Below are 21,305 nucleotides of genomic sequence, written 5' to 3'. Positions count from 1 at the left end.
GAGAATCCCTTATTATGATCCGACACGGTCCTTTAAATTTGGATGGACACGGCCCAGGGTGTGATAGAAAATGAGAGAGAGAGAGAGAGAGAGAGAGAGAGAGAGAGAGAGAGAGAGAAAGAGAATCTGTCACGTCTTGGTGAATGAGCACTTTAAACTTCCATTTGCTCGGCCTTCCTCCGTCTCTTGGGGGGAAACTTCTTCCTTCCCTGGATTCAAACATAAACTCATGAATAAACAAAAGGGACGGCGCATGTGAATGAGAACGCACATGGCTCTTGTGCATTAGACGCCTCTGCTCAAATGCTTGAACTTTGAAGATGCTCCGTGTAGGCTTTCCTAAAAACAGAATCTGACAAACGTCTCTGCAGTTTCTCGTCCGTCCTTCACCGGCGCTTCAATGGGAACCACTCGGGCTCGGCGCTTTTCTACCACGACTACAGCGGCCCTCTACAGGTGTATTGATGACGTTAAGTCAATTTTTAATTGATCTGCTTGTATCAAATTGTGCACAGGGTGCACATGGCGTCATGTTGGATCAGCTCTCTCTGTGCTTTGTATTGGCGCGTATCTGCTTGCAAAGCTGTTTGTGCAGCTGCACTGCCAGGCCAGTGGTGAAACTCTTTGAAGCTTTTAGACGCTGCACAAATATAATGTTTTGATTTAAAAGAGTTTTTTTTCTCTCTCTCTGTTGTGTTGTCTGCTTTGCGGTTTTCATGGGGGATTACTGAAAACAAAATAATAAGAAAGCACAAACTTGCAGTTTGTGATATTACTGCACCAAAGAAGAAGAGGAGGAGGACAAGATGTGCATGATAGTTGTCTATTTGGTTGTTTCAGTCATGACCTCCTTGTTTTTGCAAAGTTTCAAACCAGAAGTCTCCAATCTAAAGCTTCAAGGCTTTAGACGGTGGCGTTTTAGGCCGTTACAAGAAAGATCTGCAGTTCCTCTGTTTTCACGATGAAACATCAATATGGTTTTGTTTCCACTACAAAATGACCCCGATGATGCTCATGTCATGATTTATATATCACTCACTGATGAATAAATCCGAGTGCTGCACCAGGCAAAGTACGGCACAGCATATGAAATGCAAACAAGTGGCTTCCAAAGCGAAGCATCGCTGCTGCTCGTTTCAGCCACGGTTCCCTTTGCCGGGTAACTGCAAATTATTCTGCATTATTTCCCTGCAGAGTACTCGGCTGCTAAGTACTTATATGGATGCACACATATTTGCAGAGGCCTCCGGAAAAAATGTTTTATAACTTAAATGTTTTTGCTTCATCTGCCTTGGCAGAGGGTTTTCTCGTTTGTGAAGGAGGGAAAAAGTCCCTGCAAGGTGGAGAAGACCTTTTAGATGGTTTTGCAAAAAGTACTTTGGAGATGAAAATAAGATGTTTTCAGATTTTTGAAGGGGTTTTCTACGGTTTTATGAAAACATAGCGGTTCATGTAACGTAAAGTCATTTTGCATTTTGTTCATTATGTTGCATAATGGTCACCCAAAAAGTTTTAAACTGACGTTTTACTTTCTTTTTGATTAATCCAGTACAGGGAGTCACAGAGATCTTGCACAGCCTAGGTTTTTTTATTCCAAGTTGTGGTATTGTGTGACCCTCTGGGAGGAGGTTTTATGCAAATTTTCCATCCAATGGCCTCCCTAGACTTAACAGCAATGTTCACACTCCACGTTTGGCTAAAAAAAAAAAGGGAGAGAGAGAGGAAAAAGTCAACAATTGCCATTTTGTCTTTTCTTTAAACTACAGAAGTAGTAATCTAGCTTTGCGTCTCACAGGGTTAAATGATGTATGGATGATGGTGGGCAGCTTACTGTGGGGGAGGGACTGCATGACAAATTGCTAAGGATGCAACTCAGCCGGTTGAGCTGACCTTTTTGGGAAAGCACAGAATACTTTAGGAACGCTTGAACAGCACGGCCACCGTTGGAGCCGATCCGCAGCTGTGTACGCTTGCACACTTTGCATGTAAAACCTGCAAGTATGATATTACCGTTTCATTTGTTTCCATTTAGCAGCATCTTTAAACATAGTTTGTTGAACCATCTGGCTTTTCAGATGACAATCTTCCATCCAATTGACAACGCTTTGAAAATCATATCCTGATAGTGTAGAAATGAAATCAGTTGAGAAAACCTGTCTAGTTAGCAGCACCACGGCTGGTTACCATGAAGACTGAATTCAAACTGATAAGAAGACGTTTTTCCTGAACATGCATCAAAAAAAAAAATGCAGGTGCTGCTGCCCTCCACATTATATTTGATCTTCTACACCTGAAGAATGACTTCACTTATTTTTTCTTCTCTCTTGTACATTTCGATATGTAACAAATGATAACAAATTCTGCTATTTTTCTTACATCAGCACTAAAGTATCACTAACGTACGAGACGAAAAGGCAGGTGGGCTTAATATTTAACAGCAGTTCATAACATAATTGATTCTTACAGATCACTCATTCTTGGTGAAAACATAGTGAAGCGATCACAAAAGTTTGCATTCCAACTTTAAATATTGAGAGTGTGGGTTATCCTCTTGCAGCACCGATACGTGCGGCTTTACTCAGTTTGTCACTTCCTCATACGAAACCCAGTACTTTCCCTCTTCAGCATGTGAAGAGTATAAAATAGACACTCATAAGTAACAAGGTGTTTTACATAGTTCCCCCCAAAATACAATAAACTGTTCTGATCCTTACAAAGAAAACTGATTATGATGCAGCCTGCTGTCAAAAAAAAGAAGAAAAAAGCAATATGTCGGGACGGCTGCAACATATTCATAATAATTCATAATAAGTTCAACACTGACAGATACACACACATCCACAAAGAATCAAGAAGAGCTTCCATTTCTAACTTTTGGCCTTTCTTCAGCTATCTTCTAATTAGACACACAATTTGCTTCAAGGACTTTTTTTTTTTTTTTGCTCTGTGCCAGTGTGACGTGAGGTGCATAGGAACATGTTAGATTTATCTAAAATCCACATCTCTGATGAGCTTTTTTTTTTTTTTTTTCCCAGTCAGAGGACGACCTTTAAAAACACAGAAAAGGTCGGGATCACTTTTATAGACACATTCATCCTCTACTGTGTCAGTTTTGCTTCACTCCTTAACTCGTAGGCGCCGGCTAACCTGCAAAAAAAGGCCAAATTAAAGGGAAAAACAAGAGCAGCAATCACTGCTGATGATTAAATTACTAATGTAAGTTTGCTCACTGAACATTTCTGGCAAAATCCCATGAATGCAAAACTGAATTTAGAATATTTTTTCCAAGATGGTTTTGTTGCAGATAAATATGAAGGAAACCTTCTTTTTTTGTCTTCCAGTTTCTGCAGAGACTCAAGCCAAGTGTGGGTCAGATAAACAGAGAAGAAGAGACAGAAGAAGAATCGATAGGTGGGTTCGGGTCAAGAGTTGCTGGGGATAAAGACGGTCAGAGAGTGTCAGACCTGATAAGGTTTTAAACAAAACAAAGCAACTCAAACTGGGTCTCTTTAGCTGCCTGCTCACTCTCTAAAAGCGCTGCACTCGTTTATGAAACCCCGAAAATGTAAATTTAAATACGCCGTGCTTCACTAGACGCAAAACATTTTCACAATAGTCTCCATGCGACAGACTGGAACACGTTCTGCCAGATCACTCGGGCCGACGAGATGAAAGCTTCCGAGTGGCAGGTGTTTCTACCTGGTTGCATTAGGCGTTGCGATGAAAGACCAGGCATTGTGCGCCGCACTATTCTGTCTGCAGTTTACATCCACCACACCTCTGCCGCTACGTGGGAGGGTCACGACCCCGTAGCAAGAGCTCCTTCTACCAGCAGAGATCAGACGGACACGCGAAGCCACGCGGCACATCTGTTCCCCGCTAAACAGAACAAACAGACGCATCCTGAGCCGCCGTGGAAATGGAGACATGGTTTAAGCTTTTCTGTTTGTTTCGAAAGAAATGTTTTCCCCTCCTACTTTTGGAGAAATCTCTGATTATCACCACAGCAGGCTATATTTGTTTTGTTTTTAATTATTCAGCCTTTCACTGATAACTTTACCCTCCTGAAATTTGTCTGGGGTTTCAAGACTTACCCCATGCTGGTTATGACAAGGCAATTAAGAAACAGTCTGCTGAATCCTAATATCGGTTCAAAGAATTTCAGTGATAAATATTAAACAAGTAAAAGGAGGAAAAAAAATATTTTAAGGATTTGAGGAAAAGCCAGGGGATCATCAAATCTTTCTGACTGATTCAGAAAGATTTGAATGATGCTCAGTGGATGAAATTTTTTTCCTCAGGGTTTGGGGTAATAAATGAGACCAACTAAAACTTTGAGACTTCTCATTAAAACTCAAACCAGCACAGCAGAAGACAGCCCACAATCTTTCTGGAACATAAACACATTTCCATATGTTTTGTTCCCTGCTGTGTACTTTGTGGAACATTTTTGGAAAGTATTACGTACTTCCTATAAACTTTCCCAGAAGCTACCAGGTGCTTTCTGGCATCTTGCAGGAACTTCCTGGTTACTGTTACTGAACATAATTCAAACTTTTCCAGAACCTGCGAGTTGCATTCCTGCAACTTTCCTGCAATCTTTCTGATTTAATACTCTGAACTTTTACTCTTCATTCACCTCAAATACTAAATTTCTCGCAATTAAAAAAATCATAAAAGGCTTATTTTTATGAATCACTTGGTACAGACGCAAGCCATGTCATTATTATTCTCAGGAACCAACTTTTGTCACGTCTGATCAATACGCTGAGCAACTCAGACTTCTTACTAGCCATTTATCAATAATGTCTGCAGCAATATTCCCTAGACTGTTTCCATATTTCCCCCATGACAACAACAAAAGAAATAAGATTTCATATCTGGCCGTGTCTTTTTTGTTTCGTTCTTTATTTTTTCTTGTAGAAATGAAAATCTGAAAAGCGTGGCACGATTCTTTTCATGCTTCCTCTGTTAGTACTTTCTACAGGTTTTCTTTGCAAGCAAAGTTGCAAGCTCAGCCAGGTCGACTGAGGACGGTCAGATTTCTCTTGCTGAGCCAGCTGAGCTCTTCCCTTCCAATTCACTATCGTATTGTGTTAGTCAATCATAAGAAATCCCAACAAAATTGATTTAACTTTGTGGTTTTAACTTGATAAAATGTGTGCACATTCAAGAAGCATGGCTAGTTTTGCAAAGCAATCTTGTTTTCTTAAAAGAAAATGTCAAAAAATAAAGCTGCACTGCACAGCATTATGTTAATTTTCTACTTGCTTTCTGACTGTCATCACACACTACATGTACCAGTCACACACACTGACTGTGCATGGTAATGAAGGGATATGTACACCATGTCTGAACTTCCCACTGTGTTTTTTTTTTTTTTTTTTGCCATCTCATCTTGGCTCAGTAACTCCTCAGTAAGTTGGAAGGCTGGTCAGTTTGACTTTGCAGAGATACACAGCACTGCATTCTAAATCCCAGGCAGGGGGTTAGCTTTGATCGATGCACAGAGACTTATGAGAGGCAGAGTGGAGCTGAGGCACATCGAGTTCGAATTGACAGCTTCTCGGCTCAGGGATGTGACTCAAGTGTAAGCAGGCAGAGCCTCAGAAACATCCCGTATTCCTGTACGACGTTGAGTAAGCTAGGTTCAGCTGAAGCCAAAGCGGCATCTGTTGAGCGTATGGCATGTACGGTAAATACGGTGAAGCCCTGGAAGGAAACCTGCTGCTGGTCGCAACAGACTTCAGAGCAGAGGTTCACCTCCCAGCTTGTTTCCGTCTTTCCACTTCACAACTATGCAGTTGTTTGTGTTGGTTTATTACATAAAATCCCAAGAACATGATTAAATACTTGCATACTTTTGCAAGGTACTGGGTCTGCAGCGAGAATAATTACTCTCCTGAGCAAAATAGTATCAAGGTTTCTTGCTTATGCAGATGGAAAGAACATGTTTTTCACAAAAACACCGACAAGTGAAGACTTTCTTCTCTAAAAGATGTTTTTCCCTTTTCCTTTTTTTAAATGTATTTATTTTTTTTGCAAGGCTGGGTCCAAAAGTACACTGAATTCTCAATGAGCTTGGCTTTTAAAGAGTAAATATAGAGGCGCAGTGTTTATGTGCATGTAGAGCAGCCGCAGGCCGTTCGCGAGGATGCACCGCCGCAGCATATGGCGAGGCCTTGGAAAGTCTACTGGGAAAAAAAAAAACAAAAAACGCAGCTTTTAGTGTTCGCCTGGGCACAAATATCCAGGAACACACAGTGATGAAACTCCACTAGTGTAACCACAAACAGTCAGCCTGAGCGCCTCTGAACTCCTGATGTAATTCATGTTCTTGTTGAGCACATTTTGCAAGCCTGAAACACAGCTAAGAGGGATGATTGCTAATGAAATCCAACCTCCCACCCCGCCGCCGCCCTGTGTTTACACGATCCCACGGCTGCAACAAATCACGCTTGATGCAGAAAACAGAAGAAAGATTTGCAAGCAGAAACCTGAAGAGTGCCTGACCCAAGATGAATGAAAATGAGGGGGGAAAAAAAATGTCTTGGTAAATGACTAAGATTGGCCAGGAGGGAAGGGGTCTCTCTCTTTTTTGTACAAACAAAAAAAAAAAGACATTTCTCCTTTTCCTAAACATCGATTTCAGGGAAACGTAATTGCTTTGTGGAGTATGTTCACCTGTGAGCACATTCCACAGGTATGTGGAGTATGCTCTTTTGTTGTATCGAGCAGAACAGACATTTGTGTCATCTCGACGGTCGGATCTTGGTGTATTCAGCTACGATTAGTGGTGGTCATCAACATTCAAAGGTTTTGATTAGTTTCAGAATAGACGGTCATTTTCTTTATAGAGCCAGGCTGTTAAGGGAGCCTCCCCTGATGCACTGTGTTCATTCTCTCTTCAGCTTGGTTCATTTTACTTTTGTCAAAACATTGTTTAATATGGCTCTGCGTTGTAATTTTTATCCTTTTTTCTGTCAGTTTTACAAGCTTTGGGTTGCAAGAGTAAAAGTTTGTGATCCAAACAACTAAACATGCAACTGTAAAACATTTCAGTTCCTGAAAATACATTTTGTTCAATTGCCCTCTATAAAATGGTTTATTAACATACTTTTTAGTTTTTATGTTTTACTTTTAAAGTAGTTTATTTTGCAATAATTGGAAATGCAGACAAGAGTTTGCAGAAAATATACACGCAAAGTGACAAACAGAGTTCAGTATACAGGACAGACATAAGTTTTAAGCTTAAAACTCTTCAGTGTGCCCCTCATCTTCATGGACAATGTGATGTCCAGTGAACTCAATCAACTATAAATATTTGATTTTAATTTGGACACAGAACGAGGTAAGAATCGTGATTAGGAAAAACTATGGATGATGAAACTGCAGATAAAACGCGGTGAAAATGCATTTGGACCTTTAGAAATTTCTTTATTTTTGCTTTTCACACTTGAAAGGTTTATGATCAAACAGTTTTGGACGGCAACGAAAGAAAGAGTTGAGTAAATACAAAATGTATTAAGATGAAGGTTAGCCAAACCCACCTTGTCCTTCTTGAACATGTAGCTGTGTTGCCATCAGCAGCAAAAACTGGCAATTCGTTTTTCTCATTACGGCTAAAAAAACTTTGACACACTCGTAGTTGCAGGATGTTTTTGTTGCATCAACACCGGAGGGTCTCCTAAAGTTGTCAGTTAATTTTACCCAAAATGTAAAGACGTGCATGAATTGGAATAACTTTCACATTTGTTTTGTCATTTCAAATAATCTCTCTTTGTTATTGTTGAATTATAAACACTGACCTTAACCGAGGTCAACAAGGCCTGCAGCCCTCTAGATGCTGGTGTCTGTTTCATTGTGATCTCCTGGATGAATCATCATCGCACTCTTGGATTAATTTCAGTATGCTTGCCAATAATAGAAATAGACCACTTTTTATGTGAATTTTATAACTACAAATCAGGCAGTAATAATAGGGTCACAAAGTGAGAATGAGAACGAAAACAAAATTGTTTCTCGTCAATAAAACATTTTCTTTTTTTCCCCTTCAGCTGACTCGGTTTAGTTTAAAACGTTACTTTCTTGCACCGTGTTTTTTGCTTTCCTCTTACCGTGCATAAACAACCTAAGACACAAATTTCTACTCACCGAAGTGAGTGAACTGCATTTAATCCAGCTTGTTCTGCCTACTTGCTGTTGCTCCGCAGCTCGGAGCGTTCGTTCTGTGCTCACTGATCAGATCTGACTGCTGAAACAAAGAGTTTCAGACTGAAGCGCTTCCACTTCCCTGGCTCTCATGCGACACCGAACGCAGCAGAACTCGGCGCCGTCCGTAAGCGGATCCGTCCATTAATCCTCGCTCAACTACTCTGGAAAAGGTTCGTCAGAGAATTTCACTCCGAATCTTACAAGGTGTTAAACTGTTTAATAGAAATCCCCCCCACCCCCAAAAGATTTGGATTTCCAAACTGAAATGTGCTGAAACTTTACAGAGCGAGATGCATCTGAGGCGAAACCGAAGAGAGGAGTTTAGTCGTTTGAGAAAAGAGTTTCAAGCAGTGATTGATTTTAATGTAGGTAGAAGGTTGCAATCAATCCCTTCTGAAAAGTCTCTTCTGATACCGCAAGTCAATTCCTGCAACTCAGTGGTATTTATAGTGTCAGCCCCTTGAACTGATTGGACTTTAAATATTTGTTTTCATCAAAACGGTACGGAGCATAAAAACAAAGTATCCCCCACAAAAGAGGCTGATGAGCTACACTGAAATGTTTCCTGCCTCAGTCACGATTCTGAAAACCACCTGATTGTTAAACTTGCCCAGCCAATGTTCTGCTGTAAAATAAAGTCCATCATCATCGCGCTAAGATGCTCAGTCACACCTCGTGCTGAGACAACAGTATTAACAATAAAGACGCTGCTGAAATCCAAGCTGCCGAAACCAATTTGCACATCTCATTACGCTGCGACTGTTTGTGTGCATGTTAAAACCGTAATCTCAGGTGATTTATGAGGCTCAAACATCGCAAATTAAATCACTGGCGGCTGGTAGTATTTTGGAGTTGGTGTAGCGCAGCAGGCGGCCGAAAGGAGATGAGTAATGAACATGGTGGATAGCTAAACTCGGATTTTACAAAGGTGAACGTGACGGTACAGAGCCAAATGAACGTCAAAGTTACGGCTCATCCGGAAAGTATTCACGTTTCCTAATTTCAATATGCTACAGCCTTATTCCAAATTGTATTAAATTCTGTTTTCTCAAAATTATACACACAAATATCCCATGTAGCCGGCTACACATACTTGTTGTGGCGTCCCACAGGGCTCTGGACCGGGGCTCCTGTCATTCGTTATCTACATTCTCTCTTTCTTTAACATTAAATCAAAATATCTATCTATCTAAGCTTGTTGGCATATGTTAAAGTTGAGCAATGTTTGAAGAACGCAGTCAAAATGACATTAAAGTGGTTTGAACTTACGAGACATCAAAAGGATGGGAACAGTAGCACATAAATATGTAATTTACTTGGAATGAAACATTTATACAGTTTATTCTGAAAGCTCATTAACTTAGATTCAGGAACTGCGTTATTAATCATGACAAAATTTGCTTGGCTTTCACCTCTTCTCTTAAGCTATTTATTTTCCTATTTTGCTATTTTTTTCCCCTCCCAATGCCAAAAAGCAGAGCTTAGCAAGTCTGGTCCTCGAGGGCCAGAGTGGCTTGCAAACCTTTGAGTCCATCCCTCCTCCAACACACCAAATGAATCAATCAAATGAATGCTGTATGGCAAAACCTGCCAACGCCAAGGAAGTAATTCAGTTTGACGGACACCGACCCTCCACATGCAGACGCCACATGTCCTGACAAACTTGTGTTTGTTGAACTTAAACCATTTGGATCATTTGCATTGGTGTGTGTGTGTGGGCAGTCCTGTGCAGAGTTTATTCTCTGCAAGACCTGCTTCTAAATTCAGGTCAGCTAGGTTAACAAAAAGTTGAAAATAATTCATGGACAAAGTTCAAGACTTAAACATTTTGAACCCAGCTTCAACATGAGGACAACACATGGACACACAGGACAAACAACTCAGACCTAGACGTAATCTCATAAGGCCAACGAAACTTCTATGCATGTTTCTGGACTGTGAGTGGAAAGCAAGCTAATCAAAAAGAGCACTGACATGGAGGGAGATCAATCTTCACTTGATCTGATTCAATATTAGCACTTTCAGGACTCAACATGAAAACAGACCGTTGTGCAACACAAACTAAAGGCTTGCTCTTTCCTTTGGGAATCTGAGGCATGAAATTTGCATCGCTTCATTTAGTGACATTAATTATTTCGACTCGTCATCTCCTCAGGTGACAGTACAGGGTGGCGTCTTCTTCGGAAAGCTTCTTTCTCAGAAGAAACCACTCCCTTTGTGCTAAAGATAAGCTGCCGTGTTTATCTTTGTTTCGACCGGCAACCTTTAGAATATTTATCTCCCTTTAGGCTCGAGAGAACTCCTCAGATAATTGAACCGAGGACAAACTCCTTTTGCGTGTTTTCAAAGACCTGTTATTTGACTGATCTAAAGTTAGTTGGGAGTGCGGACGTATTTGTTGCTATCTTTTATCCTCACCTATTTAGAGGCAAAGAACACAGAAGAAGTCCAATTGGAGAGGTTGAAGAAGCACATGAAAGATTAATCAGTAATGGAGGTCTTATTTTAGAAGCAAATGGTGAGGGGTGTTGCGGTTGTATTATTGATGTTGTTGTGCAAGTGGGGGCTTTCTGGTTCCCTCCGGGGGGAGAAGCCCTGCACCGTGCGATTGCGTGTGTGTGTAGTGGTAGTTGCCTCTGGTGAGAGGCCAATGCATTAAAAAGACATAATGGGCAGAAAAAGGTGAATTATCTGGGGAAAATAGTACTAAATCACATTTGAATCTGGCCAGAGAGACCGAGAAAACCCCGGAAGCATTAAAGGAGGAAGTTCTAAAAAAGAAGAAGGGGATTTCTGCAGTCGTCTGGACTCAACTCCCCACAGGGACCGAGCTGGTGCACAGAAATATTTGCCAGCACTTTCTGTAACGGTTTTAGTATTCCTTACAGATGTCAGGCTGGCTTTCCTCCAGCAGAGAAATCACAGAGGAGGCACCGAGTCTGCTCCTCGCCGAACGCGCGGAGGGCAGCTCTCCTGTACGAACGCGCGCCTTCCGGACGTGCAAGCTTGATGGCTCCAGCGCAGATATGTGCGAGAAACTGTGAAGTGCTAATTTATGCAACGTCTTGGGACCGGCGGTGTTTTATCACAGGTCGTCGATTAGCATCACATTAGAGGCGCCGAAACAAGAATCGCTTCATATTTGACCTATTTAGACTGTAATACTTTAGGGTTTTTTTCCCCCAGCTATTTATTAAATTTTACATGCACGGTCGTAAATATTTCAAGGTGGCTGACCTGCTTATGTCAAAAGTGACTAAACAAAGAATCTGATTGCTAAAGTCGAGACCTGTTATCACACACACACATACACTAGGACATGTGTGTGTATCGACAGTATCTCCTGTAACTCTGGCTGCAGGTTTTTAGTTTTCTTTTATTTGTTCTCTAGAAAATCTGATTCTTTTGTTGATTTTAATGTATTTCTTAGGATCAGGACAACAAAACCATTTGTTATTTAAAAAAATAAATAAAATACAATCCAAGTTAATTCTGAACCCAATTGGATTGAATGGTGTTACTGTATCAAAATGTCCTTCTCCAAATTATTATTCTCAGCTTGTGCACGTTTACTGCATTACAACCTGGCTATTGCATCATTGCGCCGGCTGCCATTTTAACCGAAGTGAGTGTGTGTGCGTGTGTGTGTGAATGTACACTTTTGAAATCCTCTGTTGTTTAGGGATATGTCACACTACAACTGACAAACATCTGCTTCCTCCAAAGAAGGCCTTAAAGCATGGGTCTCGGTTTCACCGCGTCTTAAAGGGCTCTGTTTAACTTCATGCTGATCAAAGCGAGTGAAGTGTAGGTGGCGGTGAATCTCAAGTTTTGCAGCTTTAAGGCTCAACTTTTTCTTTACCAGCCCTCAACTTTTATTTTTTATTTTTTTTCTCTTTCCTACTTTGGGTGCTTCAGCATGATGTTTTCAGACTTTCCTGCACAAAAAAAAACAAACAAAAAAAAAACGATGCCAGACAGAGGCCTTGAGCAAGTCACTCACTTTCCTTTTGTGTTGCACAGCAAGAATCTGTCTCTTCATTAGACAGCATCTTTTGACAGCGCTTCATGCCTCCACAGCTTCTTTGACAGCTGAGCGGTGCGCAAGCCCCCCACCTACACGCCGCTCATGCATGGCGAGCTGTGCTGCGTCACGAACACATGCCAGGAGCATATAGTAACCGTCTCCATGTAACGTTACGCTGAAATCAACTAAATATAGTGCAAACTGAGCAACGTATCTGGATGTTCTGTAACTTTCGCTCGTGCATGTGTGTGGCATTTATAGTTACACCTCAGCAAATCTCTGCCAAACTCTTTGGATTCTCTTTCTTTTTTTTTTTTTAACAGAAGCTCTCTGTAATGACTTGGAAAGCCTCGTGTGGCAAATCATTCCAAATTTCTCGCCTGATGCGTGTCTGGGAGAGCAGCTTTTCCGGAGGATAGCCAACAAGAACGGTTTGATTTAAAGTAATGAAGAGTCCGGGAGTCAGCCTTCGACAGTGCTGCAAGAATCAGAGCCGAGATTGAAATCCGATCCACAGGGCGATTTGTGATGTGAGCCTGAGAGCGTCTGATGCTTAATTCATAATGCAGCGTTCCCTTCAGGTGCCGAAAGAGAACGGCACCTCGTGAATTCATCGAAACGGCACGCAGAGCAGCAGCGGCGGTGATAGGACGACGAATGATCACTGGGCAGAGCGAAGCAAGTGATTACGTTTAAAGAGGCCTCATCTCTCCATGCTTTTCCCATCCCAGCCACTAACTTCGGTGTGTTTCTGTTGTGATCGAGCACAACAAAGTAGTGTCACGTTGCTAAGTACAACTAAATCTAAAAAACTTGTCATGGGAATCTCTTTTGCTGCAACTGTATCCGTCTTGGGATGATGTGTCCTTCAGTTTTACCACATTTATTTACAGAAAATGATGCTCATTCTTCTTTGCAAATCAGCTTAAGCTCAATCTGACTAGATGGAGGGAACAGCGATTTTCAAGACTTGTCACATATTTTCAGTTTTGATTTAAGTCTCGCCTAATGCGAGAATACATTTTCACCTAAATCATTCTATTGTTTCTCTGGCTAAATGTTCAAAACGGATGCCACTTTGAAACTTGATTTCCCTCCTCCAGTCTAGAATCTTTTACAACGTCTAGCAGGTTTTCTTTCACTAATGGCTCATATTCAGCGTCATCCATCTCCCACTCCCCAAACCTGTTTTATTTTTTAAATGGGAGAGATTTAACCTTTCCCCTTCCACTTCTTCACTTCCATCATATGTTGTCCTGCCACACGAAATGCAAAGAAAGTACATGCAAGTTTGCGACTACAATGTTAGAAGATGTAAAAGATTTTAACGGGAGCTTGAATTAAAAGTTGTGTGCATTCCTGCACCCGACTGAATGATGGGAGGGTTTGTTAACGTGACACAGAAAATGAGCAACTCATTGAAAAATTCTCAAAGAGGTCGAGGTGCAAAAGTGCAGCCCACTACAAATCACAAACATGCATTAATGCCAGAGTAGAACCACAATAAGAGACAAAAAAATGAAGTCGGCAGTAAGAGCGCTAAAAAACTTCAAACAGTGAAAACACTGCGTGGTGGGAGAGGAATAAGAAAAATGTTTAATTTCTGTTCTGCACACATATCAAAGTATTCTATGAATATGCAAGATTTCACAGTGGATTAGTCCAGACATTGAGAGATTTTGTAGAAAGATTATTAAAACCACAAGCACAAAAAGAATGCAGGATTTATGCGCATATATTTAGTGAACTTCAGCAGTGACATAACACCACGTTAGCTGCTGGTGGTGTCCGATGTGGCTCACTGCCAAAGTCATCTTTGGCCCTGACAAGTTTCTGTTGCATTTTTGCATTTCCAGTCAACGGGTCGCGGACACCAAACCTTCGTTCTGACGCATCGCTAAAGCTGTTGCGTCGTGCGCAGTGTAAGCGCTGCAAGAAACAGGTTTAGCATTTCAGCACGAGATGCGTTTTTAAAGTTACTACTCAGACTTTTCTGTAAAATCAATCAATGTCGTGTTAGATATTTGATGAGGTATTAGACAGATGGTCAGCTTAGCAGTCTGGGTCTTTGAGTATGTGCACATGTATTTTCTTATTTTCTAAATTTTCCTGGCATGTTTTATTCAGATTCCTGCCTCTTATCTGTACAGAGGCAGTAAAATAACTTATTTATATGTGAAAACACTGCGCTGAGTTGGGGGAAATTAAGCTGTAATATGGCACACTGAAAGTTTGTCAGGAGGACCAGTGAAGACTGGAACCCAAATCAAATCTATGCTGGAATCTGTAAATAGTTTAGCTTCCCTGCCATGTTTGTACTGCTGTCAGTTTATCGACTCCAATCCTGTGCCTCTTGCGATATTAACAGAAATAAACACAAAGCAGAATCCTGCAGCGGAATTTCATATTTCTTCTCTCTGGTCTGGTTTTGTTGGCTGTGGTTATTTATAGTTGAAAAAGGAAAAAAAAAACAAAAAAAAAAAACAAGCCAAACAAACAAAAGAAACACAATATGTGATTACATTTATGAGAAATGCATCATCGTTGACTCTAAAGCTCTTCCACTGATCAAATCTAAACTGGATTTTTCTAAACTTCAAGGATAATCTCGATGTTTACAAAACCTTTATGCTGTTTGTGAAGAAAAAGGCATTTTTCCCCCCCCTCATGTTTATTTGACATGATTGTTATTAGGGCAAAGGGGGAGAGGGTCAAGTAAGGACTGCCTACGAAGAAACTCCAGTCAACTCATACACGGTATCAATTTCAGATTTTTCGTGCAGCAAGGGGAAAAAATAAAATAAAAAAATAAATCATAAATTTTAATAAAAAATAAGATACCAAAAAAACAATATTAGAAAGTCCATTAGTGGACCGCAAAGGAAAAACATAAAAAAGAAAACAGTGAGGAATTGTAAGTAAAATGTTTTGTCTTAATGAGCCTCTCTGGGCAGTTTTTATTTTTTCACGACCCACTGCCAGACGTTTCCCTCGTCTCATGCAGCCACTGCATGCTCAAGTTCCAGCAACCCTGAAACTGGCAGCCTCTTCCCCTGCTTTGTTTCGGACGGGGTGGCTGTGGCCCAAGACCCGAAATACCAGCTAATTAGGTTTTGCTCATAATTTATAAATAACTTAATTATTCAAATAGCACACACTGCTGGCCTGGTAAAACATGGCGTTATTTGGAGTAGCCAGTAAAGCTTCTTTGGACGTGCAGCGCATTGAACATCTGCATACTGTGATGGTTCACATGCTGATTTAAACAACGTCTCTGTATCTGTTTAAGCCTCTTTTTTTTTTTTTACACTGATTATGATCTATAGTTTTGCATTTATAGCTAAATTCTAAGGTTCACTCCTCATAGCATCCTTTTTTTTTAAATCCCAGTTTTAAAAACGTTCATGTAACAAACTCTGACTCCTTTACTTTTCTGCTGTGAAACACGCGAAGACAGTAAGGAAGAACAATAACGTGTTGCAAAAATCAAACATATTGTGGAGGTTTAAATGAACACTATTTGATGATTTGAATACCGCCATATATTTTCGGTAGAACTGCAGTCCCCCAGGTTCCAGTTCTGCTGCAGCTCTGTAACTTTACTACATGCAGTGAGACTGTGGTAATTTGCGTTTGTTGTTTTTTTTTTTCCCCACTACAGTACATAGAAAAACATGCAATTCAAGAAAAGAGTGTCATTCTATTTTTTTTTTTCTGCAACTATTAGTGAGTAGTGTTTTGGAAAGACTAAGCCCCAAATTATTCACGCCAACAACAGCTTTAAATATAAAGTGATGTAATAAATCTGACACCAGTTAAAGATGAAAACATCTCTGTTGACTGCGAGTAACATGAACATTTCGGAGTACTAACAGGACTCCGATGAAGAGCGTTTAGGGTGATGGGAGTGATAACCTTCCAGCCTCAGAGAGACTTGGTGCTCATCAGTAAATATAAATCAAAAATAACCGTGGAAACAGCCAAGTTAAGCAAATACAAGATGTGTTGATACCGTCAACACAATGAAGAGCTTTTTGACGTTTTTTGTTGTTATATATATATGCATTACAATACAGGGCAAAACAGGCAAGTTAAGCTTCTTCCATCAAAAAAGAGAATAATCATACTACTATACTGCTAATAATACTAATAATAGATAAATTGTAATTTAAAGAAAACCCTATCTTAGTAGATACCTGTATCATTTTATATGAGTGAAGTGCCTTGAGATGACGTGTTGTGAACTTGTGCCAAGTAAACTGAATTGATTCAGAATTAATATTATTAGCTGAAATTATTGTTTTATGTTTTAATCTGCTTTGAGTATGAATAACTTGAGCTGAGCTGTACTTTCATTCCACCTCTGATCAAACAGGGAGTTTTGTGAATTATGTTACTGAAATAAAGTGCTATGATATACCATATGGGGCGCCTCGATTACTTTGTATCTGGATAAGAACGCGGAGGCTCATGGAGTTGGGTTAAAGACGTGCGTCTGCTCTCGTCTTTTTGAACAGACACAGAGTCGCATAGAACATTCGTCCATCTAAAATGATCTGCTCTGGAGAAGTGAGGGGAAAATAAATCAGGGAGAGAAATCCAGTGGGGGCGCAGTGCCAGCATGTGAAATTACAGCTATTGATCTCTGGTGCTGGCCAATGCATTTCCTCTGTGTATGAATGCATTATTGAGAGAATAGTGCTCAACACAACAGACGGAGAGCGGCCAAGCTTTGACAAAACCGAAGCACTACGGCGAGGGTGCGATTAGAACAGGAGCTACAAAACTGCTGCTTTTGTTGTTTTGTAAGATCGGCTTCATCGACGTCGATTGTTGCGCTGCCACATTCAGCAGAAACAGCTTGCAGAAGAAATCATCATTTCATCCGAGCTTATTATTATTTCATGAGCAATGCGGCTAAATGCTTTAGAAGTTCAACAGTTGTCACAGTTTTTTTCTTCTTTTTTTTTAAATTGCAGCACAACTCAAGTTTGCTTTTGGGCTGAACTCGCCCTTATGAAGACACGGCAGCCAAGCGCGTCTGGGAGGAGTAGGTGACCGCGCCGAGGTGCAGCTTGTTTCTGCGGCAGCAACGATTGTTTTTTAGACCTCGGGCATATGGCTCCGAGATTTATTTGTGTGGGCGGCCTTGAATAATTATGTTATATTGACAGACTGAGTGTGTTTCTCTTTTGTTTCTGGGTGGACTGGAACCAGACTATTGTGACTGATTATGCAGACCGCGCAGGAAAATGAAGTGAAATTTAATTTACAGAAACGCAATTGATGCATCAGTTTTACTCCTGTGAAAAGTAAAAAAAAGAAAAAAAGAAATCCTTCTCTGGATTAAAGACCCACCAATAATTTACAATAAGGTATAGAGGTGGCAGAGCATGGACAGCAAAAATATTGTTCATATACTTATATTTTCTGCTTGATACTTTCATTATTTATGCATATATCATAATTTTTTTCATGTTTTTTCCTTTTACTTTTTGGAGGTTTACAAAAAAAAAGAAAGTGCTAATTTGATTTATGACACCAGCAAAACGGTTCAGAGTTGAGAAAACATTTTGTCTTACATTATCCAAATACGAAACATCCAACTGAGTTATTCTGCTCCAGTGGAGCAGATCATGAGCTGCTTTTTGTTTGTTTTTGCGACCAAACGAAAAGACAAACGAAAAGGTTTTACTGAAGTCAGATCCAAGTGAGCTGAACTGAGCCGTTCTCGATCTTTGACCAATGTTTTTTTTTATATATCGATCCATTTTTATTTTTTATTGGAAAACCTCCTTTATAAGCAGCCTTCCTGCAAATCTCGCACTGTTACATCACCCGAATGTCTATTTTTATCACTTTCATGTCTGGCTCAAAAAGACTTTGTGCTTCTGTACACCTTTTTGATCTGCCTTTATAATAATATCAATGACTTTTCAACTACTCTGGATAAAGAACCGGGAGGAAACTCGCTAAAGCTCTCCCTCTGTCCCATTTCATTTCCCTTGGATTGGGCTGCAGCACTCAAATCTTCTGTAATCCAGAGGAAAACAAAGTGTTCAGGGGGCAGCAAAGCAACAAATACACAAGTTCTGACAGCAAGTTATGTCACACGTTAAACACGTTCCTAATACATGTTATGTTAAACACATAACATCGATTCGGTCTTGTGTTATCGAAGTTGTTATGCAATACCAACAACATAAATGCTGTTTTATCAATAGGAGTCGTCCATGACCTTTTAACCTTTTGTTTCCAAGCAATCGGAGGTTCTTGTATCGTCTCTTTTGGTCTTGATAAACAGATCTTTGAGCTTTTCCAGACTCGGATGTAAAAAAAAAACAACAACAAACAACAACAACAAAAAAAAAAACCTTTGGTGTCTTTACACAAACATATTGGAAAAGAAAGATTTCATTTCCGACAGCAGTGAAAGTAATGAAAAAATATTTTTAGCACTTTGTTAGCAATCTGTCATTAAGACACAAATGATTCCCATTGCTTCAGCTGAGTCTAAAAGAAAAAAAAAGAAAAAGTACAAGAAGGAATTTGTTTGAGAAAAAAGAAAAACACTGAAGCACCTTGCAAAGCTTTTTATATCCCTTTTAACTAATTACAATCTTCAACTTCAGTGTGTCTTAGTGGGACTTAATGTGATGGATAGACACAAAGGAGCACATAATGATACGAGGGGGAAAAACACACATTTGCTTTTTCATATATGAAAGTCTAAAAAAATGAAAAATAGTGATATCCCAAAATTAACTCCAGTGCAATACGTTCCTTTCAGAGAACAATCAGTCATGACTGTAAATGGAGTTGGAATGCATCCTCTGTGAATGAAAGCCTCGGATGTTTGTTAGAGAACAGCGGCGAACAACCAAAAACCAGTAAACGCAGCAAGACGGGTCGGGGAGAAAGTTGTTGAGAAGAAGGCTACAGCAGCTTATGTGGTAAAACTGTATTCATAAAATATTATTTGAACTTTCCAAGATCAAGCCTGCCAAGACAGGAACGTCCACCTACGCTGGGCAAGGACAGCATCGATAAGAAAGCAGCCTAATGACTCATGGTAACTGTGGGGGAGCTGCAGAGATTCTCACATGAGGTTGGAGAATCTGCTGACTCGACAACTATTAGGTGTCCACATATTTGGGAAGGAAAAATCAGTATAAAAAGTCCTGTTCACATTCTGCCTGAAGCCATGTAGATAGTGAACACGGGAACCGTTTGAACAAAAGTGTTGTGGAGAACCAAAACACAACTTATAGGCTTATATGCAAAACTTTGAGTATAATTACATCACCCCAAGCGTGACATATGGTGGCTGGAGGATTATTCTGTGGAAGTGTTTTTCTCAGGCTAGAAGAGGGAGGTTTGTCAGGTTCAACAGGAAGATGGGCGGAGCTAAAAATTCCAAGACTTGAAGGAAGACTTGGAAATGAGAAGGCGGTTCAAACAGGAACAACATGGGAATAAACACTGATTATTAATAGCAGAGCAGTTTTACTCATTGGACAGATACCAATTTGATAAAAAATGCTGGGAAAGACTGGCGAAAACATTTCAGCCTGTACCTGCAGTGACAGGTGTGCTGTCCTTTTCTTTCCTATTTTAGCCCAAATGCTAAAAGAACAACAACAATAATAATAATAATAATAATAATAATAATAATAATAATAATAATAAAAACTAATGGCAGTTTGTGACTGTAATGACACAAAATATGAAAAGCTGAAAAGATCATAAATGGTTTTTCAAGGAACCTCGTGTATCAACAAGTTTATCCCCCCCCAAGAAAAAAACAACTGTTGGGTAAAACTTGGACTACATTCGATGATAAAGTGAGTGATTAGGCATCTGGTCTCTCTGTGTCTCATTGATCTGCTGTAGGCACAGCTTCTCACTCTTTTCCTCCCAATAGTCAATTTCCTTTGCTTTTTAAAAACACACACAGATAGGGGACAATGACTGGCAATCATAACGATCTTCAGAAAGTCTGGAAAAAAAAAAAAAACATTGATCAAAGTCATCAATGTTTGAGAAAAACAGGTCTGAAAATAAAGAAAACCAAGACAGGTTAAAAACCAGCACGGTATAGCAGATAAAAGGTTTTTGTTTTTTTTTGGCCATAAAATAATCATTTTGGTTTATTTCAAAGCTTTCATGTGAAATAATCCCTCCGGAGAACCATTTAATCATTCAGCTCCACATTCAGGCGTTCCAAAGCGTTCGGCTTCACTGACCTATTATAGATGGGAGCAATTATCCAGAGAACTTTTTAACCTACTATTAAAACAGTCACATGCAGACCTATCCCCCCCCCCTCTCCCACATGCACACACTTTATCTCCTGAGCCAGTTTTAATCTGAGAGTTGGCATGCTTTCATTACATATTAAAATATTAGAGCGTTAGAGAGAACTAGTCGACCTTGCGTCAGATGAATTCTGGCTTCATTCGTGTGACAGTGTGTGTGTGTGTGTGTGTGTGTGTGTGTTTGGGGTTTTGAATGCATGAATTGGCCTGTTTGGTTTTATGAAAAATACAATCTTAATAGTAATTCACACTTTATGATCGAATGTGCATCAACTCTGCTTTGACTGCAACAAGTACAAAAGCTTTATAAGTGACTTTTCATAGGCAACAGGTTAGAGCAGGATTTTATTAAGCTGTATCGGAGTAAAGGGGCGGATGTCGTTTCTTTTATTTGTAAATCAATGGAAGCCTCACACTTTTGCTTCCACTACACGACTGTGGACTATACTTTGAATTCGTCTGAACATAGAGAAGAGTTCAGGGAGTATGGATGTTTTTTTTTGTTTGTTTTTTTTGCTAAGTACTCTATGCTAATGCAGTTTATCTTTTATGATCCGACAAAAAAGGAAACAAAGAGGACAAACAGTGAGAACTGGGAGGGGAAAGAAAGACAGAAAATCGGCTCTTGGTAGCTGGAGCTGTCCTTGGTGCTGAGATTTCTGAACGCAAACTTCTGCTGTGTGTTGGATTCATCCACCTACAGTTCCCAGAGCATGCAGAACAATATATATATATATATATATATA

At 40.0% G+C, this 21,305-nt stretch overlaps 1 long non-coding RNA gene across 1 annotated transcript in view; it reads right to left on the bottom strand.

Annotated features, from left to right (window-relative positions):
* Nucleotides 1-7,377: 7,377 nt before the first annotated feature.
* Nucleotides 7,378-21,305, bottom strand: part of LOC107833222 (uncharacterized) — a 20,891-nt gene continuing 6,963 nt past the window's right edge. Inside the window, exons 2-3 of the long non-coding RNA XR_001658941.1 lie at nt 18,585-18,615; nt 7,378-7,389 (exon numbers count right to left, since the gene is read on the bottom strand). This is a non-coding gene — a long non-coding RNA (uncharacterized LOC107833222). The remainder of the gene's footprint in view (nt 7,390-18,584; nt 18,616-21,305) is intronic.

Source organism: Poecilia formosa, unplaced genomic scaffold (assembly GCF_000485575.1).
Source record: "Poecilia formosa unplaced genomic scaffold, Poecilia_formosa-5.1.2 Scaffold346, whole genome shotgun sequence".
NCBI classification, from domain to species: Eukaryota; Metazoa; Chordata; class Actinopteri; order Cyprinodontiformes; family Poeciliidae; genus Poecilia; species Poecilia formosa.
Note: the sequence above shows the minus strand (reverse complement) of the source record. Positions and strands in the feature narration are given on the sequence as shown.